Consider the following 16,449-nt stretch of genomic DNA (forward strand, 5'->3'; position numbering starts at 1 on the left):
ATGATTTCCCCCCAAGTCATTGTTTCTTCACCCTTCCCTCTTCTTCCTTCCTTCCTTTCTTCCTTCTTCCCTCCCTCAAAGTCTCCCTCCCTCCTTCTCTCCCTTCTCTCCTTCCTTCCATATTTTCTTCCCTCCTTCCTCCCTCTGCCCTCCCCCAATTTACCTTATTTCTCACTTTTCTTCCTTTTAGCCCACTTTTATCTCTTTCTTTATTCATTATTTACTACGTGTCCTATGAAAAAGTCCCCATTTTAGGCACTCGGAGATGAGGAGATATAAAGGTGAGAAAAAAAATTTTTTTAAAGCTCCTCAGAGGTTTATATAATATAGTGAGAAAAGCAAGCGTGCAACCCGCTAAGTTGGTTCTTTATTTCTTGTTTTCATGCCAAGATGAGTTATGGCCTTGGTGTATTTCTCTGGTCCTCTGCACTGCATTCTTTAGAGAAATCAGGGTAGATATCATACTTTAATTCCTTCCATCTAGATTTGTGCAACAACGAAGGTCAAAGTTTCTGATCTCCTCCCCTTACCTCCTGGAGGTGGAATGAAGCTCCTTTTTCACCCCCCTCCCTCCCACCTCACAAACAGCCGCCTCCTTACGTGCTACGGTATTCGGTGTGTGTTCCTACACGTGGAAAGCGTCCTGCCGCTGAGCTGGGAGGGTGACACCGGGGGTCCTCAGGGCTGGTAATCTCTGCCCTCGTGGTACAGCAGTAATTACCCAACAAGGAAAGCTCCTGGAGTTTACCAGGACAATGCCGTGTAATGACAGAGTATTTATAGGTGGCTGTGGATTATTGTGTAATTACACTGAAGAGATCCAAAAGTAATTACCAGCATCCTACCCCTGGGGTTTAGAGGGAAAGAACAATCACGTGCACAGAGCGCCTTCTCTCAAAGCAAATCCCTCTTGGAGGGGTTTCCCAGCAGGCAGGGAGCAAAGAAGCCTTAATGAGTCTACGTGGTCAAGCACTTCGCCGAAGAGCGCTGCTGTTGACCCCATGGCTCTGGCCTGGCTCCAGCTCAGGAACCGGCCTTGTGTTGTCTTCTCGCTTCTGTGCAACTCCCACCCCAAGAAGTTTCCGTCCAGCTATGACTGTGGCTCTTGCTCCTACTCACAAACCCAGCGGGGCATAGGCTCCGCTCATGTCACTCTGTCCCCCCCTGGGGAGCACGCGGCATCTGCTGGGCACCACGGAGAATGAAGGGATGAAGGAAGAAAGCACAGTCCCGAGTTGTACGGATTTTCCTCTCTGGTAGGGAGGTGAGTGCCAGTTAGGTGATACCGTTCGGCAGAGCGTGGTGAGCTCCTTAAGAAACTGGAGGAAACACAGTAGTGTGAGGGTTCAGTTTCTTTTCTTTCTTTCTTTTTTTTTAAAATTCATTTATTTGTTTTGAGAGAGAGACAGAGAGAGAGAGAGCAGGGAACGGGCAGAGAGTGTAGGAGACAGAAAACATCAAGCGGGCTCAGCACTGTCCGTGCAGAACCCACTGTGGGGCTCGATCCCACAAACTGTGAGATCATGACCTGAGCCGAAATCAAGAGTGGGACGCTTAACCGACTGAACCACCCGAGCACTCCGAGAGTTTAATTTCCATAGAAGGGACCATAGAAGGCCTCGTGGAGAAAGATAGTTCATGCTGGACATTGAAGATGGGTCAAACCTGCTGGCAACGTGGGGATATCAGAAGGGCAAGACGTGACAAAAAGAAAAAAACAAAACGGAATGCCGCGGACACATTGATGGAGGCACGAAAGACAAGGGGAAGCTTGGAAAAGGCTATGGAGTCATGCTTGACTGGAATGCCTTGTACACAGAAAGGACCTGGGGTCAGAGAGGCTGGAAAGTGAAGTGCGGTCAGATGACAGAGGGCTCCCGCTGCCAGATTAAGGTGTGTGAACTTTATTCCTAATGGAAAGGAGAACCACTGACTGGAGGAACATGATTAGGGGTTTACTTTAAGAAAATGAATATTCAATTCAATACCATGAAAAGTAGGTTAGGAGGGGACAGGGGTGCGGGGGGAGAGAAAGAGACAAGGTTGAGTGGTCCGTAAAAAAACCCATTGTAATACCAAGTTGAAAAGCAGTTGGGACCAGTGGGGGAGCAGCTCAGGAAATGGCAAGGAGAAGATGCTTTGTAAGAGGCATTATGTACATCCAGGGAGCAGAGGAGTTAGGATTTGAAGTGAGGGACAAGAGAGGGGATGATGTGGAGGAGACATGACATATCGTGAGGATAGCACTGTTAACTTCTGGGGACAGCAGACACACGGGAGGAGCCCCACTAGGCAGGGCTGCAGAAAGGACCTGCAATCCCTTTAAAAAGCAGCAAGGAGGGGCGCCCGGGGGGCTCCGTCGCTTAAGCGTCCGACTTCGGCTCAGGTCATGATCTCGCCGTTTGTGAGTTCGAGCCCCGCGTCGGGCTCTGTGCTGATGGCTCAGAGCCTGGAGCCTGCTTCGCATTCTGTGTCTCCCTCTCTCTCTGTCCTTCTTCTGCTCACGCTCTCTCTCTGAAAAATAAATAAACATAAAAAAAATTTAAAAATTCTAAAAAAAAAAAAAAGCAGCAAGGATAATGTCCCATAAATCAGTGGGTCTTCCAGGAAGCCACACAGACACCGCCTGTCTCTGGTCCCCCGGCTCCTCTTCTAGAGAATGAGGGCATCAAATGGAGCACGCAGCTGCCTTCCAAGCAGAGCTTAGCAGAGCAAGGACAGAAAGCCCCTGTCCGTCTGTGACGGGCTTTGAATATCCGGGCCCCAGCAAATCAGACTTTCGCAGTTCGCAGGTCTTCTGCAGGATCACATTCACGGAGTGAGGGTGGAGATTATTTGTGCCAAATTCCCTCATTACCGTGTGCAGCCTGTAATTACTGTTATTCTGTTGACCAGCTTGCCTAGCACGCACCATGAATTATCCCTCCCACCTCTCACTCAGGTCCCCAATCTCAGCATCATGTGGCGGTGGATAAGAGGAGCAAAAACACAAGTCTACATTTATAAGCCACTTGGAGGGAAAAAAAAAAGCACTGTGCAAATTTCAATAACACATTTTAAGTGCTGGGTGAAGTGGTCTTTGCTTATGAAGTGTGCGTAGGAGTATAAACTACTAAGGTCCTTTGGCAGGTGTTGTATTTGTCGTCTATGGGTTTGCATGTGTATTTGGTTTTGCCACCTTCAAAGGCAAGGGCTTGTCAGACAATTCAAAGAAGGGACCAAGTTCTTCTCCATCCTCTGTGCCCTGTCCCGCAAAGAAGAGTTTTGTGAGCTGGGGAATAAGAGGAAGACAGAAAGAAATCGCTTTCCTTAGGATGCTTTGATTTACGGGGAAAACTTTTTTTCAAGATAATGGAGAATGAGGCGAACTACAGGGAAAACTTCATTTTGACGACTTGCTGGCTCCTACCTTTGTCTTACAAATGTAGGTGATAAAATGTTAGTGGTGGTGAATGAATCTGAGCACGAGGAACCAAAGCTGTTGAGAGTCGTTTCCTGGGTGGATACACTTTCTTTTTTTCTCTTTAGATGCTCAGGATCTTCAACCAGGGAAGAGGGAACAGGCCTATGATTCCTACGTCCTGTAGAATGCCATGGTCTAGGAGGCACTGTCCAGTAGAAATTTAATGAAAGCTACATAAGCAAATTTTTTTTAATTAAAAAAAATTTTTTTTACAATTATTTATTTTTGAGACACAGAGCAGTAGTGGGGAAGGGGCAGAGAGAGAGAGACAGACGGACAGAATCCAAAGCAGGCTCCAGGCTCTGAACTGTCAGCAGAGAGCCCGACGCGGGGCTCGAACCCACAACCCGTGAGATCATGACCCGCACCGAAGTCGGACGCCCAACCGACTGAGCCACCCAGGTGCCCCTACATAAGTAAATTTAAATTTTCAAGAAGCCACATTAAAAATAACCAGGTGGAATTAATTTTGATATCTTACTGTGAACTGAGTATGACCCAAATATCATAATTTCAATAAGTGTATTAGTTTCCTGGTGCTGATATGACAGATTACCACAAAATTAGTGAATTAAGACAACGGAAATAGATTCCTTCACAGAGCTGGAGGCCAGAGACTGAAATCAGTTTCACTGTGTCCAAATCAAGGTTTCCGTAGGGCCACACTCCTTCTGAAGGCTCTAGGGAGTCATCTGTCCCTTACTTCATACAGCTTCTGATGGCTGCTGGCATTCATTGGCCAGTGGCCACAGCACTCCAATCTCTGCCTCTGTGGTCACCTTGCCTCTTTTTTTGTGTATAACCAAATCTCTCTATACCTCTCATGGATGAGGAAATATGTGATTGCATTTATGGCCCACCTGGACGATCCCGGAAAACCTCCTTATCTAAAAAATCTTTAAGCACATCCCTAAAGACCCTTTTTCCAAATAAGCGTTCCAGGGTTCAGGACCTGATATGTTTGGGTGGCCATCATTTCAGACTGCCACAAAATGCAGTCTAGAGAAGAATTATTAATGAGGGACACCTGGGTGGCTCAGTCGCTTGAGCCACCGACTCTTGATTTTGGCTCAGGTCATGATTTCTGGGTTTGCGAGTTTGAGTCCCTGGCTCTGTGCTGGCAGCGTGGAACCTGCTTGGGGTTCTGTTTCTCCCTTTCTCTCTCTCTGCCCCTCCTCCACTCACACGTGCATGCTCTCTCTGTCTCTCAAAAAACAAATAAATAAACTTAAAAAAAGAATTATGAATGAGATAGTTAGGACATTTTATGTCCTAAGTTTCTTTACTTCTAGTATATATCCTCTACTTACAACACCTTCAAAAAAATTTTTTTAATGTTTATTTTTGAGAGAGAGAGACAGACAGAGAGAGAGAGAGAGAGAGAGAGAGAGTGTGAGTGGGGGAGGGGCAGAGAGTGAGGGAGGCACAGAATCCGAAGCAGGCTCCAGGCTCTGAGCTGTCAGCACAGACCCCAATTCGGGGCTTGAACTCATGGACCATGAGATCATGACCTGAGCCAAAGTCGGACGCTTAACCAACTGAGCCACCCAGGTGTCCCATCCTACAACACATCTTCATTCAGCTGCTAAGTTTTCAGTGGTTGACATGAAACGTAGGCCTAACTTACCAATGAAGTTGTATTTAACAGACACATATTTTACACTGCTTTGGGTATGACATTAAAATTAAAATTAAGGAGAGTTAGAGATTTAGTCTCCCAGTGAAAACTCACCATGTTTCAAGGGCTCAATAGCCACATGTGGCTACTGGCTGCCATTTTGGACAATGCTGTCTGCAAGGTCCTTGGTTTTCTTCCTCTTCCTTCAAGCCAATAAAATACATATAAAGGGACGTTCTATGTGTAATTGCACAAATACAGAACATTTTCCCATAAACGATTTATTTTTGAGGCTTATAGCTACCGTTGCTGTAGCTATTTTTTTTCCCTATAATTAAAAAAATGTGTCAACAGACAAGGACACATAGGTTGACAAAGACCACATGTGTCCATAGTAGCACATACATGCTTGAGCCTCGCAGTATTTCCGTGGCACTGGACCTTGCTGGTTTTCTAACAGAGTGTTTTCATACTGAAGTCATGAGAACTTCCCTTCCATTCAGAAGTTCATGCTCAGTGTAGCAATGACCTTGCCGGGGGTTGGACTCCGCCTGAAAACACTGCCAGATAAGATGAGGGCCTGAAAACAGCGGCGTCTAGGTTCTTTCAGGTAAGACTTACATAATGTTTGATGAAATTCAAAGAAAACCTCCTGCAAAGAAAATGCGGTTCTGCATTTTGTGCCTATGTCTGCTTTGTTATAAAATCATAATTCAGTGACATGATGTGAGCATCTGCGCTAGATATTATATTGCCTCAATTTTGTAATTTTAGTTGAGAGAAATAACATGTATCTGTATTATTTTCTGCTATTTGTGCTGTACTTTTAATGCATTATCTCATTTGATCTCCCGAATAGCCCTCAAAATTAGGTAAGAAGAAATTACTTCATGGGCCAGTCAAGACACACAGTTTCAAAGACATAGTGCATACCTGTGTATGTTTGTTGAGCAAAAGGATTAAAGGAAACTAGAGAAGAGAAATAGCAATGAAACAAAACAAAACAATTAAATTTACCAAAGGCTAACGACAGAAATGGAAAATGTCTTAGTCCATGGTATAACGGTCGGTGGGTATTAGAAGTCACACACACTGCATGTAGGATAGCCTTGTCAATGTCAGAATTCTGATGACTCAGTTCTTTTTCAGTGGCTGCTTTTGACATTTCAGCTCTGCAGAGTTCTGAGGACCCTCTTCTGTGTCAAATAGATATTCCATCTTCCAGCAGAGCCTCCCCCATCCCCTCGCTCCTCCCCTCCCCGTTCTCTCTTCCTGTGGTGCTGTTGCTGGTGATATTGACAGACTAAAGGATTGCTCATTCCCCATAGCCCCACAAGGTAAATTAAAAAAAGGAAAAGTCAAAGCTATTTCTGGACCCTCTCGCACTTAGGGACTCCCAACTCAATACATCTTGGTTGCTTGGAAATGATGCTTATTAATAAGTGAGGAAGGCACAGTTAGTTCATAAGGCTTCAGGGTCACCTATTTAGGGGATAACTTACTTCCCAAACACACCTTTGCTTTGGATTCTTGTAGGTTTTTGAGCACAAGGTATTCAGCATTAAGGAAATTCCTGTTACCAGATCTGTAAATGCAATAAGGAGGAGCTTATTAGAGGAGATGGGGATAATTCCCAAAATCTTTCCAAATTTCAGCATTTGAAATGTCTTAGCAATTAGTGCACCCGTCCAAAAAGATTGGTTACAATTATTTATGGGATCATAAAAATAGATTAAACTATAGGACATAGGAATCATAGGTAGGAGAACCAAATATACATACCAAAATAGGACCTAACATATCCCCCAAAGACGTTACTAATTTATACTCCTACACACACTTCCGATGCAGAGGTCACTTCACTATCCACCATTACTCAAACCTGGAGGCAACCAAGGTGTCCGGTGGTAGGTGAATGGGTATTTAAACTGTGGTATATCCAGACAGTGGAATATTATCCAGCACTAACAGAAAGAGCTATCCAGCCATGAATAGAGGTAGAAGACACTTAAATGTCTATTACTAACTGGAAGAAGCCAATCTGAAAAGGCAACGTACTGTATGACTCTCAACTATATGACGTTCTGGAAAAAGGCGAAACTATGGAGACGGTAAAAAGACCAGTGGTTGCCAGGGGCTGGTGATAGAGGAAGGAGGTAAAGCACTGAGCAGTTTGAAGAACACTCTGTATGAATCTATAATGGTAAATACTATTATTATAAGTTTGCTGAGACCCATAGAAGGTACAACACCAGGGGTGAACTGTAAAGTGAACGATGGACTTTGGGTGATGATGGTGTGTTAGTGTAGGCTCATTAATTTTGACAAATGTACCAGTCTGGTGGGGGGTGTTGATAATGATAGAGGCTATGCGTGTAGGGGGGCAGGAGGCATATGGGAAATATCTGTGGTTTCCTGTCAATTTTGCTATGAATCTAAAACTGCTTATCTTAATTTTAAAAAATATAGTTGGATATATCTGGTAAGGAAGACAGACTACATGTACCTCTATCTTATCCTCCTGAAATAAAGTGAAAAGCAACAGAATAATGAAGGCAGCAAACTCCGTCTTCAACCAAGCTAGAAAGCAATCACAGTCTCAAGGCTATGAAAAGTAGCACCCAGGGCGTGTGAAAAATAGACCCAGCCAAAGGAGGAAACTGAAAATAGAGCCATCCCCTACAGACCTTGAGCTCAAAAGAGAAAGGACAAAAGTCTGTGGCCCTTAACTTGGTATGCAAGTCTAGATTTGTGGAGGGATTCTGGAAAGATCCAGTTTGACCCTACAGACAGGAAGGAGAGGTTGGCCTGACTGAGGAAACAGACAGGCTGTTGTAGAAAATGGGCTTTTGGTGTCCACGTCCTAGTCCTTGGAGCCTGTCACTATGTTAGATTACAACGCAAGGGGAAATTGAGGTAGCAAATGGAATTAAGGTTGCTAATCAGCTGACCTTTATGGGGGGGGGGGGGGGGGGATTATCCTGTATTCTATAGTCAGGAATATAATCATAAGGACCTTAAATGGGGAAGAGGCAGGCAGAAGAGCCAGCACCAGCAAGAAAGCATTGAGAAAACAAACTCAACAGTCATTGCTAACTTTAAAAATGGAAGGAGGCCACGAATGAAGAAGTGCAGGAAGCCTCTAGAAGGTGGAAAGGCAAAGAAATGGATTCTCCCTTGGAGCCTCCTTAGGAAGAAGCACAGTCCCGCAAACACCTTGGTTTTAGCCCAGTGAAACCCATTTTGGACATCTGACCACCAGAACTATAAGATAATACATCTGTGTTGTTTGAAGCCACTAAGTTTGTGGTAATTTGGTATCACAGCCACAGGAAACTGATCCACGGTGTGACAGAGCAACGCATAAATAGTAGATGGAAGTTGACAAGTTTAGTCTGGTGAAGGGATATAACGTTAAATTAAATCTTTGCACCAGAGACTGCCGAACGAAGCTTTGCTTCAATACTAATGATTACCACTAAGCACTTCCCGTGTGGCGGGTACTGTACTGAGTGCTTGCATGAATTATCTCTTTCAGTTCTCAATAGAACTCTGTGATGTCGGTGTTACTGTTGTTTCAAAAATGCAGAGCCTGAGGCTCAGAGAGTTGAAGAGACCTACCAAAGGTATAGAGCTAAGAAGGGTGGGCACCGGAATTCAGATCTGTGTTTTCTGATTTCAAATCCAGAGCTTCTCGCTGTCCTAGAACACAGGCATCTTGTAATGAAGAGATTTCAGAGTAAAGCCAAAGCTGTTTGCTAATCCACTTCTGCCATCCCCTTCTCTGCCATGACATTATCAACAAAGAGCTGACCGTTTGAATACACGGTCAACATTCAAAGTAATAGCAAAAAAAAAAATTAGACATGGTCGCGACTATATACTGCAAGGAAAAAAAATGAAAAACAAAACCAAAATGCAGAATATAAAGTATATATTCAATTATGGATGACAATTATGAGTTAACACAACCACAGGAAATCAAGGAAATGAAAGAAAAATGACCTTTTGACCTATGGTTCAAACACATGGATACAAAGGCTTGAAGAAGAAATAAGACAATGGAAGGGGATGAAAATCGAGCTGACAGAATTCAGGAACCAACGAGAAGGGGAGATTTCATAACTGAAAGTCATCTTAGGAGCAGCAAAACAGACAATAGATACTCCTAAAACCACAATCAAGGTCCTGGACGACGCAACTGAGAAAAGAAACACAAGCCACAAGAAATGAGTAAAAGAGAAGAAAACAGAGATTGAATTCATGTAAAGATCTAACAGGCGTAGCCTTGGTGTCACTTAGGCAGATAACATCACAAATGAAACATTAAAAAATAAAAAGTTATAAAATAAACATGAAATAGATGCAAAGTGATTTACAGTGTATCTCCAGATATACAGGTATAAACACCAAGGCACTGCCTGGTTAAGCTGTTGTACTTCAATGACAAAGAGAGAATCCATTGGTACAGGCACCTCCCCGTCTCATTTATTAAAAATCTGACTGGCATCAAAACCACAGCAAAATCCAGCACTAGCAGTCAATGGAATAATGCTATAGGGTTCGAAGGGAAAGAAGGCTTTATGAAGAATTTTTTAAAAAGCCAGAGGTCGTTCCAATTAAGGCAAGAAGTAGACATTTGACACATGAAAGAAGTCTAAAAATTAGCAGCCACAAGCCCTTTAAAGTGAACTTGAAAAATTCCAGACGCTTTAACAATCAATAGAGAACTTCCAGAAATAGGGGACGTGGTGAAAATTGTTCTAAATAAATACAGGCTAAGGTTAAACTATTGAGGGAATGATAATGTAGAAGTAAAAATGTAAGTAAATATTTCACATTTTGAACTTGGGGGAAAAAGAGGGATGAAGATAGTAGAAATAAGTAAAATTCTTCATCTTCCAGAACAGAGGCTCTAATACATCCTGTTAAAAGTAGAGAATCCAGGGGCGTCTGTGTGGCTCAGTTGGTTGGGCGGCTGACTTCGGCTCAGGTCATGATCTCGCGGTCCGTGAGTTTGAGCCCCACGTCGGGCTCTGTGCTGACCGCTCAGAGCCTGGAGCCTGTTTCACATTCTGTGTCTCCCTCTCTCTGACCCTCCCCTGTTCATGCTCTGTCTCTCTCTGCCTCAAAAATAAATAAACGTTAAAAAAAATTAAAAAAAAAAAGTAGAGAATCCAATAATCATCCTCCAACTGTATTACTGGAAGGTATACCGGTCACCATCAGAAGACCCAGGATTGAGTGGGGGAGAGAAGTGTAAGACATGGAAGCATCTATGTACAAATCCCTTGTCCTCTGTGGTTAAAAATTATAACTCAAGAAATAGAGGCTGGAAGACATTATCTCAAGTTGTAGAATCATGACTAGAATAAAGAAAAAGACCAAAGCCCTCCAAATTTTCTGAAGTGAAATCACAAACATACAAATCACACCAAACCCGTACCATTTTGCAAAAAAAGAAACAAAAAATAGGAACAGGGCTTAAAACCTTAAAACACAACTACAGCAATAAGACCAAACGTATCTGTCGTATACATAAATGTTGAAAGGGCATCCATATTTAAAAATGAGTTCCTGTTGAGATTAGTGAAAAAGGAAAAAGGAAAGCCTGATTGTGCACTGTCTAAAAGAGATCCCATATAGGAGTAACATCAGAAGTCCCAGACCACAGATCACCGTAGCAAATACAATAATCATGGAAAAGTTTGAAAATTTGTGGGAGTTAACAAAACGTGACACAGAGACAGGAAGTGAAAAAGGGCTGCTGGAAAAATGGCGCCGATAAACCCTCCTAGATGAAGTCTTGCCAAAACCCTTCAATCTGTAAGAAACACAGGATCTGTGAGGGACAACGGAGGGCAGAAGCACAAGCACGGTAAAGCGAGCTATGCCTGTATAAAGCATTGCCTAACCGGAAAATTCCATTGGCTTCTTCCTCACCTAAAGCTGAAATTTGAGACCTTCCTGCCTAGATACTCTTGAGGCGAGGTAGGAGGCAAAGAGATAAAGAGATGGCAAACCTACTCTTGAGCCTTAGGAAGAGGGGAAGGAGGTGTCGACAGAAGGGCCAGATCTGTGTCAAGAAGCACAATGGTGTTCCTAACCTAGTCTGCAGAGCCCAAGGGGGTCTTGAATAGAAATCCCGGCCCCTGAAATATAAATGGGGAGCTCATTTAGGTGGGGAATTAGGGCTGCATTTTCACTAACTTCTACCTAGAATTTAGCATTTCCTTCCATCCACCGTGAGATCATAATAGTCATTAGACGCGCCGCCAGGTCTTGTCACTTAACGTGTTAATAAAGACACGAAGAGTCTTGTATCACAGTTTTTTTCATGATCTGATATCTATTTCGATAGGAGTTTCCTTTGACGTTGGTGCCTCTTAGTCTTGTGCTTGAAAGCAGTCTTCTGAGCAGAGGTTTATAGGTTTGTGTGTTTTTTTCAGGCTGCCAGAGAGGTACATGGCCCAGAAAAATGAAGACACCTGGCTAGAGAGAAGATATTACCAGAAACACCTGGGCTGAGGAACGGCCCACTATCTGTCCAGTCGTATTATTCACTCTCCATTTTTTAAAAGAAAGAGCTAGAATGGGGAGGGGCAGAGGTAGTGGCATCGAGAAGAGGCATTAGCTTCCTCTTCCACAGAATTGAAACAGAGTGGGAGTTTCGTCCTCTGAGTGTCTCAACTCTAGTTCCCAAACAAAAGGATCCCTCAGGAAAGCAGGCAGGGACGCCCGTGTCCAATTTCCACTCCATTTAATGAGAGCCGGAATCAGCACCATGACAAAATGTAAGGGAGACAGTGTGGGGAGCGCTTTCTTTGCCATTTTGGCAAGTGTATTTAAGCTCTGTTTTCTGTTTCCTTTTTTTTTTTTTTAAGTAGGCCCCCATGCCCAACATGGATCCCACCTCGGGGCTTGAACTCAAACCCTGGGATCAAAACCAGTGTCGAAATGCAGAGTTGGACGCTTAACCGACTGGGCCACCCAGGCGCCCCTAAGCTCTGATTTCTAAACCCACATTTGTTCTCGAGAGTTAACAAAAGTTAGAAAAGTAAGGTGAGACGAAACCACATGATGTGGTTCTAGTGAACATTTGTTTTGTTTTGAGAGAGAGGGCGAGAGAGGGCGCATGTAAGAGCAGGGGACAGGGGTGCAGAGGGTGGGGGAGAGAGAGAATCTTCAGCAGGTTCCACACTCAGTGTGGAGCCTGAAGTGAGGCCTGACCCACTTCCCTGGGATCAAAATCAAGAGTCTGATGCTCCACTGACTGAGCCCCTCAGGCACCCCTCGTTCTACTAAACATTTGAAGAAAACAGTTGCTTGCGCGAGCATTCATGATAGGGGAGCCCTACAAAGTCGTGCAGGGTAACAGCCAAGATGAAACAGTAATGGTGGGTGGTGGCCAAAGGGTAGCACATTATGAAAAGAATTTGGGTCCCACCAGGGAGCAAATTAACTTCAGTATTTTGAATATTCATTTATTTATTTGGAGAGAGAGGGAGAGAGAGAGAGAGAGAGCACATGGGAGAGGGGCAGAGAGAGGTAGACAGAATCCCAAGCAGACTCAGCACAGAGCCCGATGTGGGCCTCGAACTCCCCAACTATGAGATCATGACCTGGGCTGAATCCAAGAATCCCACGCTTAACCAACTGAGCCACCCAGCACCCCAAATTTTAGTAGTTGCAAGGGAGGAGGAAGAAAAACACAAAAGGGGGCATATCACTCGAATTCTCTGTGAACCCAATTAATGTGGCAAGCGCACTTGACTCATTTTGAGGCGACGGCACGTGAGACAGAGGTGGGAAGCCACCCGGCTCGTTTTCATAAGCTTTCCTTATTTGCAAAATGGAGGTGGTGGAACGGGTAGTTTCTAGTTCTAACCTTTTGGTGCTCAGGTAGAGCTTGTGAATTCTTGAAGAGGCTGATAAGAAGGCCTAGAAGCTCTGCTCTCCAGCTCTCCCCCATCCCCTGCCTGTAGCATTGTGTCCTAAACGAGTCTCTCAGGCTGGTGCTGAACGAGGAAAGCAGAGGCACCGGGTCTTGAACTACTGTGTGCCTGACATTGTGGCGAATGCTTACCGGCGCGTTCGTGCACGTTCGCCCACGTTCACCCACGTTCTCGCACGCCTTGTTTAAGCATCCTGGAACAGCTCGAACGGGAGGACGTATGTGTTTTACAAAGAAACTGAGCTCTCCAGCGGCATAGCCGGGATTTAAGCCCCAGGTCAGCCTGACTGCAGAGCCTGCCTGCCTCACTCTGTCCCTGAGCTGGAGGTGCTGTGAAAGGCAGGCATGGCCGAGACCAGTAGGGAAGTGTCACCTCGCTGTGTCCTGGCAGCTGGACATCTGTACTTGGGCCGGAGCCAGAGTCAGCCTGAGGCAGCTATTGTCTGAACCATCTAGACAATCATCTAGGTCTCTGTGTGGACTAGTGTTGGCTCAAGGTGACATTTCTACTGACTGTTCGGTACTCAAGAAGGCACCTGTCGTCCTGGGGTGGAAAATAATTTTGCCCCATAAGGTTATGGAGGCCCCGAGACTGAGAAGCCTGATACTCAGAATAGCCGGTTTCCTTGAAAAGCTGCTAGCATAAAGTAGATCTCTATTTTATATGACAGCATGAATAGAATAGACTGTTTTGCATTTATATAGTGCCTTTTCTATCGTAAGAGCCCGGGGGGTTCACTAATACAGCCTTACGATGAAACGCAGCCCCCTCTGGAGACCACCAGGCAGGCGACTGTAGCCGAGCAGACTGTAAGGCATGGGGGAGACAAAAATGGAGCGGGGGACATCAGGCACCTGTTCCGAATGGCACTGAATCGAATGCTTTCCTAACCAAATACGCTTTCGGAGCCACGATATACACACACTCGCCTCGATTCTCAAACTGGCCCCCAAGAAGCAGAGACAGAGGTGCCAATGTTCTGTTTTGTAGATTACAAAGTGAAGCCGTTATTCCTAAAACTGCGTTTTCAGATTAAGTTGAAATGGTATAATGTCACTTCGGAAAACATAGCTCCTCACGTGTGGAAGCACCTTCATAGTTCTGCTTAACGTCTCTGTGTCTGTGTGCGTGCGTGTGTTTACGTGGTTGAGAGAAACTTGTACACTTTGAAATTCTCAGAAGCCACGTACATGCCTATCCCAGTCCATCAATGCTGTGTATTATCATTTAATAATTATTTTCAAATTCGATAAACATATAGATCCATTCGAAAGTTGAGTGGTTTTTAGTGATAATTAACCGTTTGCTTCCTCTTTGGCCAATTGTCCATTTTTCTGTTGCAATATGGTGATCTTGTACGGATTCAAAATAGCTTTTTCATGTATTGAGGATATTGGCCCTTTTTCTCTTTTATTAGGAGTACAGCTTGGTGTTTTTGAGTGCTATCTTCGGGATCATTCAACCTTGACTTCTAGGCTCAGCTTGCAATTTACAAGCTGTGTGATCACGGACAAGTTACTTTTTCTTCCCAGCCTTAGTTTCTTCAAGTACAAAGCAAGGGTAATCAGAGGTAGTTTACCATGAAGCCAATAAAGGATCTTAGAATTATGTCCACATGGTTATACATTTTGGAAAAATTTGCAGAAGTACAATATTTTGACCACACTCAGTTAAGACCACTGTCTCTTCCCGTTCCAATTTCTTCTTTCTCGTTCTTCCCTTGATCACACATCCCCTCTCTTTTTCCCCTGGTGACAGATCGCATTGTAGTACCTGTACATGTGGTAGGATTCCATTAAGAGGACACATTCCTTTTGGGTTTAGTGGGATATTTTTACGTGGTTCACCCCCCACTTTTATGCATAGCTAGCCCTTCTAGCGGAGGAACGATTTCCAGAAATTTCACCCATTTGTGCCAACCTCCTGACGTTCTGTTACTAAGATGTATGGGTAGAATTTCTTTTTCCTTTTATTTTTTAATGTTTATTTTTGAGAGAGAGAGAGAGAGAGACAGAGTGCAAGCAGGGAGGAGCAGAGAGAGAGAGACACACACACACACACAGAATCCAAAGCAGGCTGTAGGCCCTGAGCTGTCAGCACAGAGCCCTAAGTGGGGCTCGAACCCATGAACTGTGAGCCAACTCACATTAACTGACTGAGCCACCCAGGTGCCCTGTATGGGTAGATTTTCCAATGCAGTATGAATATGTTTGTTCTTTCGTGCTCAGCATTGAAAGTGTGTAGTTAATGGGGGAGCCCCAAGACTTGAAATGTATGAAGACAGAAATTAATCTGTGGAAAAATTTTCAACCCTCACAGCTCCTTTATGAAAGAAACTTGATAGAATTCTTCCCAAAGCTGACAATCCTAAACACTTACGTCACATTATAAGCAATGAGCTGGGAACCTGAAGACATTTCTTTAAATTATTAATAATAAAAAATAAAATTGTTGTTTTTGTGAAAAAGTAATCAAAGAATATGCAAGTAAAACATAGGTAGGGAAAAGTATTATAGAAGTATTAGATAATTATTGAATTGAAATATATATTTTTTCAGATTTTATATTTGTGGGATATATTAGCTTGTATGACATTTGTATTTTGTTGTGATTTTTCTTATCCCAAGTTATTATTCACTTTCATAGCTCATATAGCATTTGTAATATTGTATTCTTTTTCTTAAAGGGGGCACTCAGGATTGGGATAGCTTAAGTCCTTCAAAAATCTGGGTTCACATAGGCCTATATATATATATATATATATATATATAAAATATATATTTACCTCACCTATATATATATGTGAGGTAGAGATCTAATTTTACTTTTTGCCACATATCTATAAGGAATTTCTGGAACACCATTTATTGGTTATCACTCTTTCTCATTGGTTTACAAAGATAATTTGGTATTTGTGGGTCATTCTGTGTATCAGGAGCTATTCCTGGCCTATTGCAATAATTGAAATCTCTGTATTTTTTGGTGTCAATACCACCAGGCCTTAATAACTGTATATTAATAAAATACTTTACTGTCTCACAAGCTATGTTCTCTCACTCGCAACAAGTATGATTTTTTGTGAAAAAGTCTATTCTTTGCTGTGGATTATTCTAAATTAATTCTAATATAATTTTTTGTTTTCTTCCCAGTTTTTTTCAAAAACTCCATTGGCATTTTGAAATTGGGTTGCAAGAAATGCTTAAAATCATTTGTTTAGATTGATGTTTTTACCATATTGTCTCTCTACCCGGAAATGTGATAGAGTTCCACAGGCATGCAAATCATTTTTTTTATAATGCCCAGTAATATTTCATAGTTTCTTCAAAATATAGTTCCTTAAATATGAAAACTACCTTTCCTATAAATATTTGGATTACTTCAGAGTTAGTTCAGTTAGATCCAGTCGGACAGTC

Source organism: Panthera uncia, chromosome F1 (assembly GCF_023721935.1).
Source record: "Panthera uncia isolate 11264 chromosome F1, Puncia_PCG_1.0, whole genome shotgun sequence".
Lineage (NCBI taxonomy): Eukaryota > Metazoa > Chordata > Mammalia > Carnivora > Felidae > Panthera > Panthera uncia.